Genomic DNA, 19,736 nt, shown 5'->3' with positions numbered 1-19,736 from the left:
CCCACGCCTGCTCTCACAACTACCATCTTGTTATATTATTTTCGCTGTTTGTGTCAGCAGCTTGCCAAGAAGCTCAGGCTCTGGACAGACGCAGTACTGACACACCTACAGACGGACAGAGAGACCTGACGGACAGGGTCCAGCTGGCTGGTATGGCAGTGAGAATGGAGCAGATGTGCGCGGTGCTTTGATCTTGGTAAGTACCAAGTCACACGAGGCTCACAGGGAGGGAAAAAGGGGACTGGTTTGTACCAATACTGAGAAATTGCAAGGATGTTGTGGGTAGATGGGGGCTTCAGAGGGCGTCTGTCTCAGTCCACCTTACATTAACACTTTGATGATACTTCTTTCAACTTCTCATGGGGATTACAGGCTTGTGAGAGTTTTGTGAATGTTTTTAAAACAACTGATATGAAATGAAGTGATTGGAAGGAAGTGGGCAGAGAGAGTTAAGTTAATTTCATTTACATATTTATTGAAGTTGCACACACCTTCTTATGCATTCTAAATTCAATTATTTGTCTTTGAAAAATAATTTTTGTGGACAGTTTTTGGGCAGACTGGAATGAAAAACTCTGAATACCCAAACACCTTCAGTTCTTTTAGTATACTTGCTTTGAAGTCAGCAGGGGATAAGAGGACATGGATAGTCCAGAATGAGAAAGAAGGTAAGCATACACTTTCAAAGAATGAAGGTGACAGAAGATCTAAAGGCTGCCAGTGAAGAATTGCAAGTAGCCAGTACACACAAGCTGCATGCCAGCTCTGTATGATATAAATGGCTGTTGGGTAAAATGTTTCATGTAGTAATCAGCCATCATTTACAACAGCAAATTGCACTCAGATCTTATAAGAAGTAAGAAAAAAGAAGCAATAGCAAGTGATTATAAGTGGAAATCAGGGTGGAAGCACAGTAAGGTGCCAATATAAGAGTTGAATAGATGAATTAATAAATAAATTAAAAGAATTATGTGTCCCTTTGGGAAAAGTGTGTATATTACTGTAACTTCTATGTCAATTTGATATCCAGAGAGAAAGCTGGGAACAAACGCTGGAGGGAAAGAATGCATAGAGAAGCACACGCCCTCACAAAGAGGCCATCAGATGCATGTGTCCGTGCTGACGGTGACAATAGTCTCGTTGATGTGATGAATTGTCCCTCTTGTGTGTAAAGGTTCATGTAATGTAAGGTTGTCAAAGTGAGTCTTACTCTTCTGTTTAAACCTGAAACAAAGTTTGTGTTTGTGTGAAGACAAGAACTCCCAGGACACAGATCAAAGCTGTTCTCTGTGATCCCAAGTTCGATTCGCCTTCATATATTCAAAGTGAGACTCGTGGTGATGGTTTCAGTGATGAAAATGAAGAGAATTGCGGTGTGTGTGTGTGTGTGTGTGCTTTGTCTTGTGTGTATTTTACGACCAGCATGTATACACAATTGAAAGACCGTCCTTGCTGACCCTGCACTTACAGGCAATTTGCTGTTATCGTAGTGACAAGTGTTTTCATATGGATACTTGGTAATTAGCTAAGAGGAGATGGAGAAAGGTTGGAGTTGGTGAGGCGTTAGAACATCTTTCAGAAGGCCCCTCTCATCTTACTCCCCTGAAATCTGTCAAGAAGCTTGTCTGGGGCCCTTGCTTCCCAGACCCCTCCCTCACACTTGACTGCTTCAGTTAATTGAAGCCACTTCAGATCAGTCAAAAGACCTGGATCTGCACGCCTGAGCAGATCACAGCGCTCACCTGACCTGCCAGTCACGACTGCCCACAGCTGCCTGCCACACACAACCACACATCGCTGTCCTTGACATTTACTAACCCAAGGCGTCGCAGACGTCGCAGATACACGCTTAGTATACACTTACCCAAACCCGTGTCAGCTCTGTCCTTGTTCTGTCTTAAGCCAGGGGGCATTTACACCGGTCAATTTAAAAGATTTAGATCTGAAACATTGCTCCTTTTAGAAATGATTTAGAGAAAGACCTTTCAGTTGATAGCATTAAAAGTATTAATGAAAAGGCCTAAAAATTTCATGTGAACCAGAAGGCATATTGTTTGGAGTAGACTTTCAGCTACAATAAGTAACCCTGACTTACATAGTCCGATAAACTAGATGATTTATGCTCGAAAAACCAAGCATATCAAAATAAAGGAAGGGTAAACTTGTGCTGAAGATGCAACAAAATCCCTTTTCAGTACTGGTACAGTAGTAAATCTGAAGGAGCTCACAAGAAGTGGAAAAGCTCAGTGCAAACAAAGAGCCAAGATTGCAGGCTTACAGAGCTCAGCCCAAATGACATGCACTACAATTGGATTTGCATTGAATAATTTGCCTCCCACATGGCTTTTGTTGATAAATTATGGCTGTAATGAAAATTGTCTGTGGTTATCAGAAAGCAACCCAAGCATGGAAACAACAAAGATTCAACTTATTTTCCAATTTGGACCAAAACAAGCTAGCAGAGGTGTGTAAAGGCCATAAGAATGTTACCGTCAATGATTCTGCAAAGAAAATGTTACGATTTCTGCTTGGTTCTAATGTGCCATGACTTCTTATAACAGTCTTTGTGTCTATACGTTTGAAATGCATGTTTTAACTTACAGTTTGTAAGCACTTGTTAGAGTCCGGGTTTATACCATCAGTATAACGTTTTACCATCGGTGGAAACCTGAGTTTACACCATCGAGGTTACCTGATTAAAATTCAGAGAAGACTGTGTTTAAAAGAAGAAGATGGATGCAATAGAAGTCTCAGATGTGGAAGTCGTGTGTGTTGTGGTACACAGAATGAATGCAGGAAGTTGTAGGATGAGTGTGTTGGCTTTGAAATAAACCAGCGCTGTCATGTTTCCGGGACAGGCAAGTCGACCAGCGTTTGGCTCAGTCTCAGCGGTGCAGATGTTTACCGGTGATCCCTCAGATGAGGTATTTGTCAGACTTCTGCCCTAAAAGGTGGAACTTATTGAAGTGAGATAAATACCTGCGTTTGCGACATTGTGCTCGTCTGATGCTTCTGCAGTGCTGCGTCCCGTAACACCGGGCACTGGGGGCGTCTGAGGGACAGCCATGCAGAGTACTGTAGATCTCTTTTAGAAAGCCCACTTGGGAGTGAATTTCTGCTGTGAGAAATGGAGCTTGTGCATTGTTTTAAATGCCAGGCTTGTCCTTTGTCAGTGTACTTTATTGTGGTAGCCTTTAGTTATACTGTAGCTCACTCAGCTGACATTTAATGCCCAGCGATTAATCTGATGCTGCTTTAGTCAAGGCATAGTTGTTACCGGCTTGGGTATGAACAGACAGAAGTGACAGCTGGCCAGCCATATGTGACAAGCCTTTTAGATCTTTATGCCTTAATTATTCCTTCCCTTAGGACCAATATTGACATTTAAGGTCTTAACACTTAGACCCTTTAAACTGCCAGCCATCAGTTGGCATTATCAGTCCCTTGGCAACCTCCAAGCAGACTTAGAAAGGTACATGATTATTGCTAACTGCTGACTTTATGTGTGTCAGCTGTGGTGGAATGGATCCTTTCGAACTCATCACACTGTTATAAAACTCATTGTCTGATGGCTATCAAAGGTTTCCTTGTTTATTTTTCCTTCCTGTGGGATGTTTTCTTAAAGATCCGAGGTTGGGACGCATGGTTTTCATTTATCTTTCGTGTGAATGTTGAGAAACCTGAGAATAACTGTGATTTGGAGCCATACAAACAGAACTGATTTAAGTGATAACTTGAGGTGGAAGTTGTATTAACACTATATTTAGTATTGACTATCTTTATCTTTATGTTTTCTTTCAGTCTGCCTCACCTGGGTCGTCCCCACTCATTCTCATTTTTCTCGCTGTCCCTGGCTCTAATTTTAGTTGCCGGGGCAACCCCGTGGCTGCCTCTACTTATGCGTCTCTACTTGTCTCTCTGAGCTTCTCGTTAAGTTTTCCGAGCTAATTAATGATTATTTTTGTCATTATTATTATTTCTTTTTTCACAGAGCTCCTTTTAAAAAAGCTCACACTCTTTCTCTCTCACCCTTTTGTCTGTTCTGTTCTTTCTTCCTTGCTCGTTTGCCTTCATTCTGGCTTGACTCTTGCTTTTATTTTCCTCCCTTTTTGTTTTGTGGCAGTTTTTTCATCATAACTCTGCAGACTGCCATTGTTGGGTTTAAGATGTGCAGAAAATTGTGGTCATTTAAGGACACTAGTGGACTATCACTGCTTACCTAATGACATACTTTGATTCAAATGAGTTTGCTTAGTGTACCTTGTCTAATTGTTTGTTTTAATGGAGGTTTAAATGGAGTTTAGAAAATGTCTTAGTTCATCATAGAAGTTCAGTGAAATGCCCAAATGGATGAGAACACACATTTGTAGCACACCCCTGGGATGCCTGGTAATATCCAGTAACTTTGCTATAACTTACATCGTCATTCGAGCCACTATATTTTATTGCAGCGGTTTAGTTAGATGTCCTTTAAAGCTGTTGGTCCTGATTCAAGCTTCTTTGTTTCAGCTACTGTGTTCACAGACTCCGCAGCTCAAAGAGGATGAATTCTCTCCAGACATCATGTTTCTTTTTTCCTCTTCAGCTGCTGCATCAGTGCTTTTATAAGCTTAAGTGAAAACAAATTGTTTTAAATATCACCGGTGGGAAATGATGGCAGATTGATTGTTATGTTTGAAGGAATAACTCAGACAGAGTGTTAAAATGATGATCAGCAACATTTCTTTTGAATTGACGGTCTTGTTCATTACCCCAACATACTGCAGTTGTACTTACATGTATGTGTCTTTCTCCCAATGTTACCACCAACATAAGTTTCAGAGCGTCTATAGTAAATCTACTCGAATCTTTGTAATTTCACGTAGGTTTTACCTCCAAAATCGCAACAAGCTCGAGTGTCACATATTAAGAAAGTCATCTAGCCTCAGACACATTTTCTTCTTCATATCATATTATAACAAAGATGGATTTCACTAGTTAGTATCTAATTTTATTTGAGGTGTTGAAAACCTTCAGACTTGCTCCATTATGACTTCAATAAGCATTTCTAGTTGTATATGTGCCATTTTGTTGCAAAGGAAACAAAACGGATGTGTAAATGGCATCTGAATAGCCCCAGTGATTAGAAGTGTTATTACGATTTACCAAGCTCATCGTGCATTCTGTGTATATGGCACCATCCGTCTCTTCCACTCATCATAAGGTGGAAAAAGTGTTTGCTGTCTTGATTACTCCTTTTGGAGCAGCTGTAACTCAGGAGGAAGAGCGGCCGTCTGCCAATCAGTACGTAGGTGGGTGATTTGATTCCCGGTTCCCCCAGTTCACGTGTTAGTGTCCTTGAGCAAAACACTGAACCTCACTTCGCCTCTGATGCGTTCATCTGCGTGGGATATGTGTGATTAAAAATAAGCACTCCAGAGCCTGTAACAATGTATAGACTAAGAAGGGCTGTATGTGTGTGAGTGTGTGTGTAGGGGTGAAGGTGGCTTGGAGTGTAAAAACGCTTTGAGTGGTCAACAAGTCCAGAAAAGCACTGTATAAATACGGAACACTTCCTATGAAACTCTGCCCATTACACATGTGTGTGCTATCAAGCTGGAGTGCTACATTGGAGAGGAACCATTTTACTAGGAGAGGATATGATCTTCAATTGTCATTGCCTCTAAAAACCCAGACCATCAGCAGGTTCATTACACTGACTGTGTATCCATCTCGTAAAGCAGTTAGCGGCTCCAAACTGCACTGTGTTCCCAGATGGGTGTAGAGGCTCCTACATGCGTTTCTATTGGTAACAGAGGGATGTGAAAATTTGTTGGAGTTCCACTTTGGTGTAGGTTTTCTGTGCTTTCCTTTGGTGCTCTTCTAAAACTTCTCATCATGCTGGCTGTGCAGCTTTACATTGGAAAGGCACAAAATGAAACCAGTGTCTGGTAAATGAGTGAGTGAAAAAAGGTTATTTCACATGACATATTGAGAGGATTTGAGCTGACTTGATAGGTGGTTAGTATTGTCGCCTAACAGTCCAAGAGCAAGTGTGTCAGATCAATTGGTGATTCTAAATTGACCGTTGTGTGTCTCGTTTTCTGCCCGGTGATGGACTGGGAACCTCTCGCCGGATGGTAACGGGCATCGGCCTTACCTCACCCCCCACTGACCCTAAATAGGATGGAGTGGGTATGGGTAATGGATGAAACCACTTTTTTTATGTTTAACTAAAAGGTACAAGAAATCCATCAATTACTCAATCAGTTCATTAAGTTGGTGGAAAGATCATTTCTCATAGATTGCACCCCTAAAGGCAGCTCGAATCATTCTGATGACGGACTGGAAATCAGTACAATAAAGTCCTCTGTGTGACTGAAAGGGTTCGTGCTTGCTTGTTGCCAAGCAGCAGTCTCTTTTTTCCTCGTTTGTATTTCATTAATCCACTGTTACTGTCTAAAGTTATTGTTGATAAGTCTGGGGCAACGTGACCACGCTGGAACATGCAGAATATAAGCTTCCGGATCCAATTACAATTGAGTTAGTTTTGAATTCCAGCTTCTTCGTTTGCTCCATCAGTTTCTCTCTGGCCATTTCGTGCTTCCCTTTTTTTTCTCAGTTTATCTTGCCATGGACCCCTTTTATGGAAGAAAATGGCGGCTCCTATAACACCCTAATTTTGTGTTTGCTTTCCTTTCTACGACCTTGCTGTGACACCACTCCTCTGTTTCAGTGTCTTTATGCATTTATGACATGTGTTTGTATTCCACACATTTGAAGCTTATTATAGTTTGACTTGTTTTTTTACTCATTGCTTCCTCTTTTTGTCTCTGCCTCCATTCCTCAGTTCATCACTGTCTGCTGTTGCCACCATCTTGGCATCTGCCAGAGCAGTGAAAGTCTCTGTGGTGCTTTTGATTGGCTGTTCAGAGATTGGAATGTGCCTGTCTGACTCAAATTACTTCATTAGAGAGAGTGATAATCTCAGAGGGAGTTTGTGCCAAAGGCATCCTCCACCGGAGGCGATTTAGACAAAAGACAAAATGCGTGCAATAGTTAACATGAGTAATTTCAAATGACTAAACCGTGGAAGAAGATGAGTTTTTGGGCTGAAAGTTTGATAGAGGCAGGCGAGAGAGGTGAACTAGGAGGGCTTGCATTCAGAGCATAACTGTTGGTTACAGTCCCAGATTCACTGCAAAGATCTGAAATGTCACCGTGTGAGTGTGTGTTTGTGGAAGACTAGCAGCTTTATCTGCCTGGCATTTCCCTCTTTCAGAACCCATGACAGTACCAAGCACCATCTGATGACCTTCCAAAAGGCTCAGCAGTGCAAAGAATATTGAGGAGAACACATGTAACCTTAACGTGAATTAGGAAAGCTTGAATTTGAAGAGTGACACAGGGTTGTGTCGCCTTCACCAACACCAGCAGTTATTTTGTTGGTGTTATCTTAATGGTGCCGTGGGAGAGGATTTGATTCTCTCACGGCTGACTTCTGTGTGCTCCTGTGTGCAGGTAATGAACTGATCTCATATCGGACTGCTGGTTGATTAATACACATGATATGGTACATTCACAGTTCAAAGTTCTTCTTCTCACTCAGAAATGCAACGACAGGTCGGTGTATGGATGCCAGCAGCCAGGAATTCAGCACCCACCATGTCAGCTTATATTTTCCAAGTGTAAAAAAAAATTCACCAGGAAATAATGTGCAAGTTTAAACAGATTAAATAGTTTCATTTTTAATGTTTTCCAAGAAGAATATTGCATCCAGTAATAACATGAAACATTTCTTAAAGCTACTTTAACAAACAAAACTGCACTCCTCTCAACTTTTTAATTTGCATATGATTAGGTAAAAATATACTGTGAGTAACAAGCTCATAATCATTTATGTGCCTTGTGTTGAAGAATGATTTAGTCTTTATAGGGAATTTAATCTGCATGCTGGGAGGGGAGCATCATCGTGTAAGGATTGCTCTCCGTCTGCGATTGACTAAAAAAGGTCAAATCTGAAGGAGGAGAAAGGAAAAGGAGAGGGAAAATGGACCTCAGGAGAAAATCAATTGTACAACTGAATGTTAGATCCGCTGATTGATAAACAAACCCCCCCCTTTTAGGCCAGTTTATTGTAGTAAATGAGTTGTTATACTTCGCAGTACATTCAGCGCTGTGTTTATTTCACCCAGTCACACGCAGTGTTTTTATGAGTCTCTCTGTTAATGTTGAATCTCAATAAAACTTTTTTTTCTTACTTGTAGTGCACAGATTTATTCAGCATTTGGTTATGGGGAATTTCAATCTATGATCTTCTTCATCCTCCCGTTTGAGCACAGAAACAAAATCCAGTGTTGGTAAAGAAACGGATGCAGGGTGTCAGTTTTACATTCCCTTCTGCTTGTCTTCTGATAGTTTTTGTGTTGATATAGTTATTTATTTACATCACCAACTGTGCGTTTCTCTGCTTAGTTTTACTGACATTTCCCTTTATTACGGCTGCGGTTTGACTTATTTTCAGTCCTATTGTATTAGTTCTGTAATATATGTAAATGTTAAAAACAAAGAGCGATCCATCTTTTATGAATTTAAGAGATTATTTCAGATTCTCTCCGAATACAAATGAACATTTATGCATGTGGGTATAAATTTGGTAATTGGGAAACTGAGTGACATTTGGGCACAGAAAGAAGTAACCCTTGTTATACCGAGTGCAAGCTTAGGATAGAACTGAACTTATTAGTGCAGCTACTTTTTCTGTGCCTTCCTCTCACTGAAAAGAGCAACAGCAAAGCCATAAGACAGAGAGCAAATTGTGCACCTGTCTCCAAATGTCTTCAGTAGTCTGTGATACTCCTGCAACGTTTGCATACACCATGAGTGTAAAATCTGTACTAAATAAACCAAATAATGTTTTTCTTTCTTAACAAAGCATTATGAATTCACTCGTCACATTAAACAAAAAGTCCACATGACTGCATAACATTTAGGCTCCGTTATAATTGCACTTCAGTGTTTTCCTGCTTGGGTGCTGTGAAATATCTAATCCTGAGTGTTACGGTATGTGCTCGTCAATACAAAAAGTGTAAAGAAACACAGAATATAAATCCGAGGTGTAGCTGAACGTAATTTCTCTGCATTCGTCAAACACATTTTTTGATCCTGGGCTGACATTATAAAAGCAAATTTGATATAATTTTACATTCTTGAGCACTTTGAAAAGTTAGTAAGTTTAGTTTTCTTTCTTTTAGGCACTGTGTTCATTTTAAAACGCACCTCGAAGCATTTTTCTAGGCATTTCTCAGCATGGAAGACTTTAGAAACTGCTTTAGTCTTTGTTGGGAAAATATTCCGTTTTTCACTCTGTAGTTTGAGTTTGTTCCGGTTTGAAGCTCAAAAACGACAAAGAGAGCAGGGAGTATTGTTTGGTTAACATTTTCTACCTATTTGAAAAAGCCTGGAAAACGTTGTAGCATTTATTCAGAGAAGTACTTCATTAAATTTAGAAGATTGTCAGATTGGGGCACCAATTGAATTCCTTTTAGAGAAGACACTTTTAATAAAGGATGACCCTCGACTGACGCATAATGACCCTGTACGGTAACTTCTTGCCTCAGTGGTTACTGCAGAATGGTCTGAAATGTACATGTCTTCAGGGGGAGGGAGATTAGATGTGACATCTGCTAAGAAGTGCGAATATTGTTCCCTTAGGTAGAAATGAGCTGCTGTGTGGAAGAATGCCAGTCCTGACCCCCTACAGCATTAGATTGCCCTTGATCCCCATATTGCAGCAGAATATGACAGTATGACATGTTAAGTGAACGGTTGATCTTAATTGGTTCTTCTTCAGTCTGTGTGTACATATATGTGTGTGTTTTTGGGTGGAGGAGGGGGGGTGTCCTCTTGGGATTGAAGCATGTTATGCTAATAGAAAGACCAACAGTATAGGACACATTTATTTGACAAAAAGATATTTGCTTTGTTGATAATTTTCTAAGATAGCTGCCCTGTCCCTTGAGACTGATTCACACTGTGTGAAGTGTATAAGACATACTTGTGTGCTAAATGGTAATTAGCACTTCATACACATATGGAATATGAACATATCGTCAATTCTCTTTCATTCTTGTTTTCCTTTCCAATAACAGTGAAGTCAGAAGGAGTGGGTCCACATCAAGTTTCCTGTGATCTTTAATCTTTCTATTTCAGTGGCACACTCCACTCAAAGTAGCTCTGTGAAAGATGACATTTTACAGATTCTGTGTACATGTACTGCTGCCGGCTCAGTTTATTGTTATAATAGTTAGGAAGGAGGGAGGGGATGGTGAGGAGGACAGCAAGAGGAGAAAAAGAGGAAAAGTTCAGTGCAGTTCAATTGGCTCTTTTGCTGAAGCATTCACTATTTTCTGCATATTAAAGATAACTACTGAAAACTGGAGTTTACTCTTTTATTGTGTGAGACTTCACAGCGCTCGTTCAGTCGCTCACAGGTAATGATCACGCTACGCTTTTATTCTACAAGGTATTTTCACTTAGTTATTGGAGAATCATTTCATGTCCTCAAGTCAACGATGTGCCAGATCATTTACTGCGCTTCGGTCCACTGAACACTGCGGGTGAGTTCCGCTCTCAACAAGAGCAGTGAGAGATAGCATCGCACTTGGCTTTCAACAGCGTGCAGAGTGATTGACAGCACAAATGTGATGATTCAATCAGTCATACAGCATAACAATCCATTTATGAACAGAAAGAATCCATATTCAATCAGCGTCCAGTTAGTTTGTGATAATGAAAATATGAACAATCAATTTGCTTTACTTTTGCTCTTTTCTTCTGCCATTTGTTTAAAGTTATTTCTGGTCTGCTTGTTTTGGGTAATAGTTGAAGCAGTTTTGCCCAGCATAAGTGCAAGAAAATAACGCCCAAGGAAATAAACAGTCTCCATGGAAACTGTAGAGTTTTAATGCTGCGGAAACTCTTGCAGTGCAGCATAGACATGCATATATAACTCAGTAATACTTTGTCGAGCTTTTGCCTAAAAACACAGCTCTTATTTGTCATTGATTGTTCTTTGCTCCTCGTCGTTAACAATGTGCAGCGCTGGAAGGTTGGTGCATTTTCCATCCTTTTTTGTCACAACCCAAACATGGTAATTCTTTCTTCTGGAAATTTATTCATGCATTTAAATGGTCATTTTTGCTGGTAAATGACTAAATGTATCTTATGGAACATGTTGTTTTTCATATACCAGATTTCCTCATTTTAGAAGACACTTCTTGGGGATGAGACATCTCATTTAGCACCAACTCAGACCTGTTGGCATATAAAGACACCGGTGAAGTGCGCGCATGATGTCCACCACTCTTTTGAAAGAAAAGGATCAGAAGAGATTAGACAAGCGGAGGGGATAAAGATAGAGCCAAAGACGGGCTTGGTGTTTGGTCCCCTTATGAGCCAGGGCTCCTGCTAATTACCAAGCTCTCTGGTTCTTGTTAAATGTGTTTGAAATCCACTGGATGCAGATAATTGAGCTGGAAATGTGTTACATGACACATTCACGCTGAAGGACACCTACTAAAAAAGGCCACCTCTCCACTTCCACTATTTTCTCTGTCTGATACACTTTTGATATCATACTTCCTCCAAATAATTAATTCCACAGCGTTGGAGTTTGTTGTTGGTTGCGATCGAAGCTTAGGGGATGTTGGAGCTACCTTGTGTGATAAGCTATAGTCAGAGAAGAGACAGACGTGTCAGACAGGCTCGTGTTTTCTTGTTGCAGAATAATTGGCTTTAGCCTTCTATTCAGGGATGTAAGCGTTTAAAAACCCTTCACACATCATCATAGCAAACTTTTTCATAGCCACAGGCTTCATGTCTGTCCATACATTTCAAGTTTTCTTTCAGTCAAACAGTGGCTCACACTTACCTTTCTGTGCAGCCTAAACCTCAAATTGATTTCAGTGCTTCATATAAAAATTGATTTACTCGAATACATAGATCCCAGGCCTCCCGTGAGAATGTTGTAGTAAAGTGAAAACAAGGTGAAGAGAGACTCCCTACTGTTCTATTTGCATTTTAATTATAAATTGCATCATTGCACCGAACACAGTAACAAAATGACTCCCTCCCTCTCCTTTTACTCCTCCCTTTTGCTTCCAGCTCAGCTCAGCTCGGGTCATGAGAACGAAGTTTCATACCAAGACATTCTGCAAGGCTGAGGCTAATGTTTAAGAGCGCAGCCAGAGCAGTAATGTGGGTGAAGGTGACAGAAGTTTTACCTCAATGGGCGATTGCACACATGTTTCTTATCAGGTTAGGCCTTAGAACTGAGGACGTACATCGCTGAGATAGATTTTAATTTGGTGGTCAGACAGACTTTGCTGTTGGTGTCTGTAACAGAGGACTTTGGTGTTTTCTAGGCTGCTGTGGCCGCTGCTTTTTTATGCATGTCTAATGCATGTTGTAGGCGAGACTGCCTCAACTGAGACCAAGACGACACCACGACCTTTGACTTTGGAACCCGTCAGGACCGCCATCAGACCAATTAAAAACCGAGCTTGGAAACCGTAGCATTCACACTCAAATGTTCAAAGATTTTTTTCACAACCGCTTGCTTTGAACCACACAAAAACATATGTATTTGCATTCAGTCTGAACACAGAAACATTTGGCTTCTTCTGCTTTGTTTGTTTGTATGCGAGTGTCTGAGCACATGAAGAAGGGAAAACAGATTTATCCTCTCGTGTTGTGCTGTGTTGATCACACATGGACTTTTCACAGGTTTTCAGTTCCATGGGTTGAGTGTCTCCTTGCTTCTGACATCCGCAGATTGAGTACTTTATAAGTTCGTCCATTGGGATGTTTGCTTCTGGGTGTTTAAAGTGTGTATTTATTGTTAATGGTTGAACGTCTTAGTAGTAAAGAAATGAATGTGTCTCGTAACTATATCAAGCAATGTGTTATTCAGATATTAATTCACACTTTGTGGGAAAATATAAACCAAGTTGTCATCATTGCGAAAGCGTTTGGATTTAATTTGACTCTTTACTCTCTGAGTCAGACAGCAGCTAGTTTACTTTTCACAAGAGCAGCGCAGAGATTTGGGAAAGCTGAAAAAAATGGAGGAGTTGGACTCATTTGCTCAATATGTGATCTCCTTTTTCATCCTTGCTAGCATAGGCACAGATTCCTTCCGACTCCATTCAGCCTATGGCTGCTCTGAATGCTGTATGGAGAGCATGAGAAGGGCCTGATAGCATGATTCTTTGTAATGTTTACCTGACACGACTGTTTGAACAATTGAACCTTTTGCCAACAAAACAATACAAGATTTTTTTTGGTACAGGATGGCTGCAGCAACTCTCGGAAGGGATTGCTTGAAAATGTAGTGCACATCATGAGTGCCATCACTGCTGTGTCATGACAACAAAATAAAGTTAATTTATTGCATTCGCTCATAAGATTCACAGTATGCTCAAGGCTGTGAAGTGCAACAAGGATGTTAACATCATTAATTTGGGCTAAGCAGTCTCCTCTTTTATGATGTGTAATGGTTGTTGCACATAGGGATACTTCTTTCATTTTATATCTTCTAAAGTAGGAAAAGCCATCAGAATGAGGCATTTAAGAAGGTGTGTTGCTTTGGCATGGCTGCCTGGTTTTATAGCAATCTTGAGTGGGTATTAGAGGAGAGAAAATGGGGAGTGGAGGGGGGGTATTTTCAGGAGGGGGAAGAGAACGAGGCCATCAGTGATATGGAGAGCCATGGTGATATTGTTTCGCTGGGGTTAGCTCCACGGTTCAGGGAGGACCTCTGTCTCTGCCAGTGCGTCTTAATCCATCACACCTCCTGCGGCCCTGGATCCGACACACTCCAGTGTCCTCGCGACCCGCTGCTGAATTCGTTCTCAGCTCTGTCATGCGTTTTTGCCCACTGTTTCTGGCATTCTCCGACTCTGGTTCTCACTCTCTATCAGATAAATACAGATTCACAGCAGACATGTTTCCCCATCTGGTAGTTATCCTTCCCTTTCTCGAATAAGTCTCTTCCCTCTGCCCACTTTATCTGCTAGTCTCATCTGCAGCAAGTTTTGATTTTCTTGCTGTTAATTTTGGAGACATCTTTGTGCTACTTCTCCTGTCAGATGCACTGAATTTCTCATCGTGAAGAGTCTGAATTGCTTCCTTTATATGGTCCGTGACCATGTGCTTATTTGACAGGATGTGCACCTCCAGCCAGCTGTGTATGATTTTTAGAAATGGGATTCAGCTACTTCATTTGATCAATCTTAGTGATTCCCTTCCAGATGCATCTACACACACTCCCTGCAAGCTTTTAATAGAATCTCACCTTATCATGAACATGCTTCATTAACTCTGTCAGATTTTTCATCAGAGGGAAAGCGTTAGTTGTCGAGAGCACAGGTTTGACTGGGAGCTGATTAGTCGTACATACGTTCAAATCTACAACACTCTGTGGCTGAAGCTCTGGCGCGTTTTCAGCGTTAGTCGTCTGTTGCCCTAAACTCTGCAGTCTGTCTCTGTGCCTCACTGTTTAAGTCACTGCCTGTTTTTGCACAAGGTGACCCTCTAAACGCTCCAGGATCCCCGCTGCGTTCACAGTCTTTTCTGCAGCAGCCAAACCGTGCAGCTCCACCCCCTGTCCACCTGGTGGCGTTGTCCCAGCACTGTGCCACCTGTGTTTCCTCCCCTCAGCAGGAACCAGCGCCCCGAGGCAGAAGATAGTGGGTGGCTCTGTGTATTTGATGTTTCTCTTTCATTCTGCAAGTGAGAGGAAAATTTCGATGCCACGTTGTTTATGTGTGCTTGAGTGCTTGCATGCGTTAGTTTTTGTTTTTCTCTTTCTGTTTGATAAGGAATTTATTTTCTGTTTTTGAGGGTCTGGGCAGTAGCTGTAATGAATTCCAGAAGGCTTTCTGTCTCTGTATTCTGTCACTCCTCACTTCTGATTACACAGCAGGCCCGGTTGCCTGAAGTCCCTGCCATATGGTCATGCTCAAGGATTTTTGGGATGAACTTAAACTTTTCATATTTAATCTATCGATTTTAAAGTTTATAACAGACTTTTCATTATCTTCAGCAGCTGTAGTGTCTGTTCATTTTACTGAAGAGGTACTGTAAAGTTATTTACCTTATGCTTGACTTCATAATTGCATAAATTAGATATAATTCGAAACAAAATCTCAGAAAAAAACATGGGGCACGTACATTTTCAAATATAGAAGGCTTTTGAATGAGAGGTGTAACTTTAAGGAACCAAGAAAACAAGTCCAATTACGTTCAGTGCAAGCACTTATCATGGTGTAAATGGTACCTTTGCTCCTGTTGCTGCTTCAGCATTGAGACTTTGATAGTGACGGTAGAAAAAACAAAGAGAAAGTGTGGTGTGACATGCAGGGCTGGACATGAACCAGTCAGTTAGATGTGGCACTCTTTAAAACCACTGGACTACCAAAAACTAAAGTTTTTAATCTTTGAAAATGTCATTTTTTTGGATGAAATTACAAAAAGGTCATTTTTCAGTTATAACAGCAAAGAAAAAAAGCAATGGCTTCATTAACCAGCATCGAGCCCGAGTTCAGTTGGGCCAGTCATTGTTAATCAAAGATGTTCGTAATCACGCCTTGTGGGTGGTCGTCGTTAATTCACTCCGGAGGTGGTCGGCTTTATATTTCTGACAAAATGACCAAAGCTATGCTCACTCAGTCCAGCAGTTGCTGAAAAAGTGCTCTCTCCAGTGTGGTTTTGCATAAGCAGTTAATAAGCTGCTGTCCACGTACAGTCAAAGGGAAAAAGAAATGTGAACCTACTGCTACAGCATGAGTTTACGACTCAAAGTGCATGTAACAAAGTTGATGTTTTCAGCTTAATGGTAAAACATACAGCATGCCATTTCTGCTTTAAAATATCTAATTAGGACTGAACAAAGGTTGTGCACATCAATAACACCACCTACCTAAGTCTTCGTAGGTCTGCTTCCTGCTGTGAAAACAGCTCTGATCCATCAGAGCACGGAGACGTAACCTCGTGGTATCTGGCATCAGGATGTAGGCAGCAGATCTTTTGGAAGCAGTCAGTGTGTTGCAGATTTGAGTCTAAATGGATCGTGCTTGTTCTCTCACGTCCTTTGGATGCTTACCACATTGGGATTAGTGAGAGCCTTTCTCCTGGTGGTGTGCATTTGCGATGCAACATTGTTTATGGGTGGCACATGTAAGGGACATCCACATGCATGTTTAATTTTGAGTATCTGTGTGTGCAGATGTATCCCTTCCATTCCCTCTTATCCCAAATGTATATTTTGTAATATGTTTCAGTGGATTCTGTTTTGCAGGGGCAGATGTAACTGTCAGCCCTCCAAAAGATTAACACCAACAACGGTTTGCAGAACTTTGGTGGTCCACCATTCATTCTGACATAACCTTAAAATCTGTAGGCAACATATACCATACTGTTAGAAATTAGAAGTGAAATGGTGTGACTGACCAAACGTAACATGAATAAAAGTTGCATTGGTGGTGAACATTCTCAGACTGGCTTCACACCAGGAAAGTGGTGTGTGTGTGTTGCGTCTGCTTTTCTGAACTGCTGCAACGTGTCTGCATGTGTGTATTCACAGCAGTGACCTTTCTGCTGCAGTGCTGCAGCACTTTCCTGCACAGACATTTTAAACCCAGGGATGCCTCTGGCAATAGCTGTATCTACAGCGTTTTGTGTAAAACATGGTTAAGAAGAATCCATGTCTCAAAACGTGAACACATGAAAGTCGCCCTGTTGTAGCTTGAGAACACTCACATTCAGCCACCGAAATAAACGGAAAAAGATTCATTACCATCATTAATCATCATCTCAACAGGCAAGCTTACCTCATATAAGTGGGCACCACCCCGAAACTCTAGATATCTACAGCCGCAGCGTGGCTCGAGCCACAATCTGTTAACATGGGAGCTGAATGCAGAATCCTAGTGTTCAGCACACTCCTTGCTCCCGGTGTGAAGCTGGCCTGATCGTTCCTCCTAATGTTTTCAAGTTACATCGTTGGAATAGTTTTGTTGAGAAATCAAAGCTCCAGCAGAAATGACGTACTCTGCCTTTAAAGCGTAGCTGAACTGATGAGGCTTACTGGAATTGACAGTCAATAGTTTGAAAGTTTAATGGAGATCTTAACCTGAGGAGATAATTTTGAAATATAGTGAAATTTCCACTGTGCAGACGAGAAATTCTTTTAAGGTGGTGACGGTCAAGAGAAGTCAGGCCAGCTTAATCAAACGTTACCAGGTGTAAGCCGGGCTGTTCGCTGGAGTCACTATTTTTTTTTCTTTTTCATGTTTAAAGGCTATGACTGTACAACATATTTTTATTGCTGCATTTCAGTGGAAACTCGTTTTAGTTTAATGTAGTTTTGATATTGAAAAGGACAAATGAATGAATGAATGAATGAGCATCACCAGCCGTTCAGACTCTCCTGAGCACAGATGACGAAACAAATGAACTGAGATGTGTCCTTAAGTCCAAATATACATTTTTAGCTGTTTTCAGATGGAGGTAACATATGCTCAGAAATATATGCTATCATCATGGAAGTGTTACAGACATGTGAATATCTCAGAAGAAACGTTTTCACACCTTGAGCTGGGTGTCATGGGCTGATCAGCGTGTAACATGTTTGTGATGTGGTTCGTGTGCACATTCTGGTCCTAACCGGCTGGCCAGCTGGCTGCCTCCAGCTCTCATCCGGATGGCAGGGGCAGCAGTGGCATCTCCTCACTTAGTTCTTGTTTATGCAGAGGAAGTTGAATCTGTCTTTCTGTTTGTCAGACTCTGTGGTGAGTTGAGGTGTGTGACAGAAAGACGGTGGCTGGACTGGCAGAGTGAGAGCACACTGTCTCTCTGTAATGAATATAAATGGGCTCCCCTCAGCTGGCTTACTTCTCTGAAAGCAGGTATGGGACAACAGTTTGGGAAGGAGTTGGCCCAACTGTCTTTAACACCTTCTCACACACTTGCTGTATTGTACAAACCACACACAAGGACTCTGTTTTTCTTTCTTGCTTCTCTGCTGTCTGCACTGTGGTTTGTGAGCTCCCACTTCACTCAAAACAGCCGGTGGTGAGACTCTCCGAACCATGAATCTTCATCATAGTGCTGTGAAAGTAAACGTGTTTCATACTAAGGACAGCATCACCTTTGTCATGCAGGTTACATGATCAGCACCATTCTTTTGTTTTTAGATGTCGATCAGGGTCATTGCTTGCACCCTGAACTCATATCCTTAATGCCAAAGACTGCATCCTAAACCAAAGCAGTTTTGCATTTAGCTGTTTTAACAAACGGGATCCCGATGCACAGCAAATGGAGTTGCACCTTCCTTTACCTGTGCATCGACTCTCCTCAGAGTTTCATGAAATTAGGCTCGGTCATTGTTTTTCTCTGTCGTTTTTAGTCATTTTGTTAGCAAACAGCAGTCATTACATTTCTCCGCCTTGCTTCCCACATTCATGAAGGAACTGCATGTTGTTGGGCTCACTCAGTCTTTGTGAAGGCTGCAATCGTTTTGACTTAGAAATGCACCATTGTGCACTTATTGTGGTGCTGTTCGATACAACGGTCTCTGCAAGGGCCGGGCATTTGTGCTCTGTCTGGTTCTTTATATTCCTTTATTGTTTAGTTGTGTAAACCTAGCTTGCTGCCTGCCTTTCAGTGTCTCGAAGCACTCCCATTGTCATCCCAATTTCCACTGCCTCTTACCCCACCTGGGGGTTGCTGATTGGGTCCAAGTAACTGCAGAAAAACCAACAATGTCCTTTATCTGAAGCATAACACCTCTATCAACTTTGTCCTTTAATTACCTTCGGTCAGGGCTTTCCTTGATTTACACAGTAATGTGTATTAATCGTTGTCACTTCATATGCATTATTGCCTCTTAGTCATTCTTCCTGGTGTCATCAGATTTCCATGCCAACTGAACTGTCTGAAGACATTTCTTCTGATGATTAGCTCACATCTTCTCCATCTCTGAGGGTTGTCATTTCAGCTTTCCTCCTGCTGCTTTGCTCCTGATGTTTGCCATGAAGGGTTGTGGTGTAAAAAAAACAGCCCATCTTTGCTTTATTCTGGTTAAGTGTCATCTGGGTCTACTTAGAAAGCTGCGAGGCTGTTAGCAGTGCTGCCAGTGTTGTCATGTTTTCCTAAATTGATTTGCTGTGTGATTGCTCTGCATTCATAGTGCTCTTTAAGGGACAGCAAAAAAAAAAAAAAAGCACTTGGAAAATTGTACTTTAGATACGTTGTGTAACAATGCCAAAACAATGGCACACACACGCGTGCAAAAATCTGTGTATATGCCCGCACTCACTGATGTAGACTATAATTAATTGCCAGGAAGTCTCAGGTAATTTAAATTGCAAATCAGTGCAGTCTTTTTCACCCAACTTTGATGATTAATATTTTATTGTTTTACTGAGTGAAAATGCCACCAGTCTTTTTCATCAGATACAAAGGAAGAGAAGAGGAGCACTGAACTGAGGAGGATCAGATGCAGGTGCCATCTCTTACTATTAATTAAGCTCTGTATTGGTCTGGAGCTGTTGATGCTTGAGTTTCACCTCTTCTGTCTCCAATTCACCCACCAAGACGTGGGTATTTCCCACCCCTGCTCTCATTTCGTGCTCTGTCTCTCTGCTCTGGGTCCAATACTCAGTTTCTGTCTAGTTTTCTTAGGTCACGAACTT

General features: G+C 41.3%; 1 protein-coding gene across 4 annotated transcripts in view; it reads left to right on the top strand.

Annotated features, from left to right (window-relative positions):
* spop (speckle type BTB/POZ protein) overlaps positions 1-19,736 on the top strand; it is an 83,401-nt gene that overhangs the window by 20,252 nt on the left and 43,413 nt on the right. For 2 of the 4 annotated variants that reach the window (XM_072369044.1, XM_072369046.1), the window contains exon 2: positions 61-196. The exons of 1 other annotated variant lie outside the window; for it this stretch is intronic. The gene's annotated coding sequence lies outside the window, so the exon portion shown is untranslated. Of the gene's footprint in view, positions 1-57; positions 197-19,736 lie in introns of all 4 variants that reach the window. One more of the 4 variants, XM_072369045.1, reaches the window with a different exon arrangement.

This window comes from Leuresthes tenuis, unplaced genomic scaffold (genome assembly GCF_036924035.1).
Source record: "Leuresthes tenuis unplaced genomic scaffold, fLeuTen1.0.hap1 SCAF_17, whole genome shotgun sequence".
Taxonomy (NCBI): Eukaryota; Metazoa; Chordata; class Actinopteri; order Atheriniformes; family Atherinopsidae; genus Leuresthes; species Leuresthes tenuis.
Note: the sequence above shows the minus strand (reverse complement) of the source record. Positions and strands in the feature narration are given on the sequence as shown.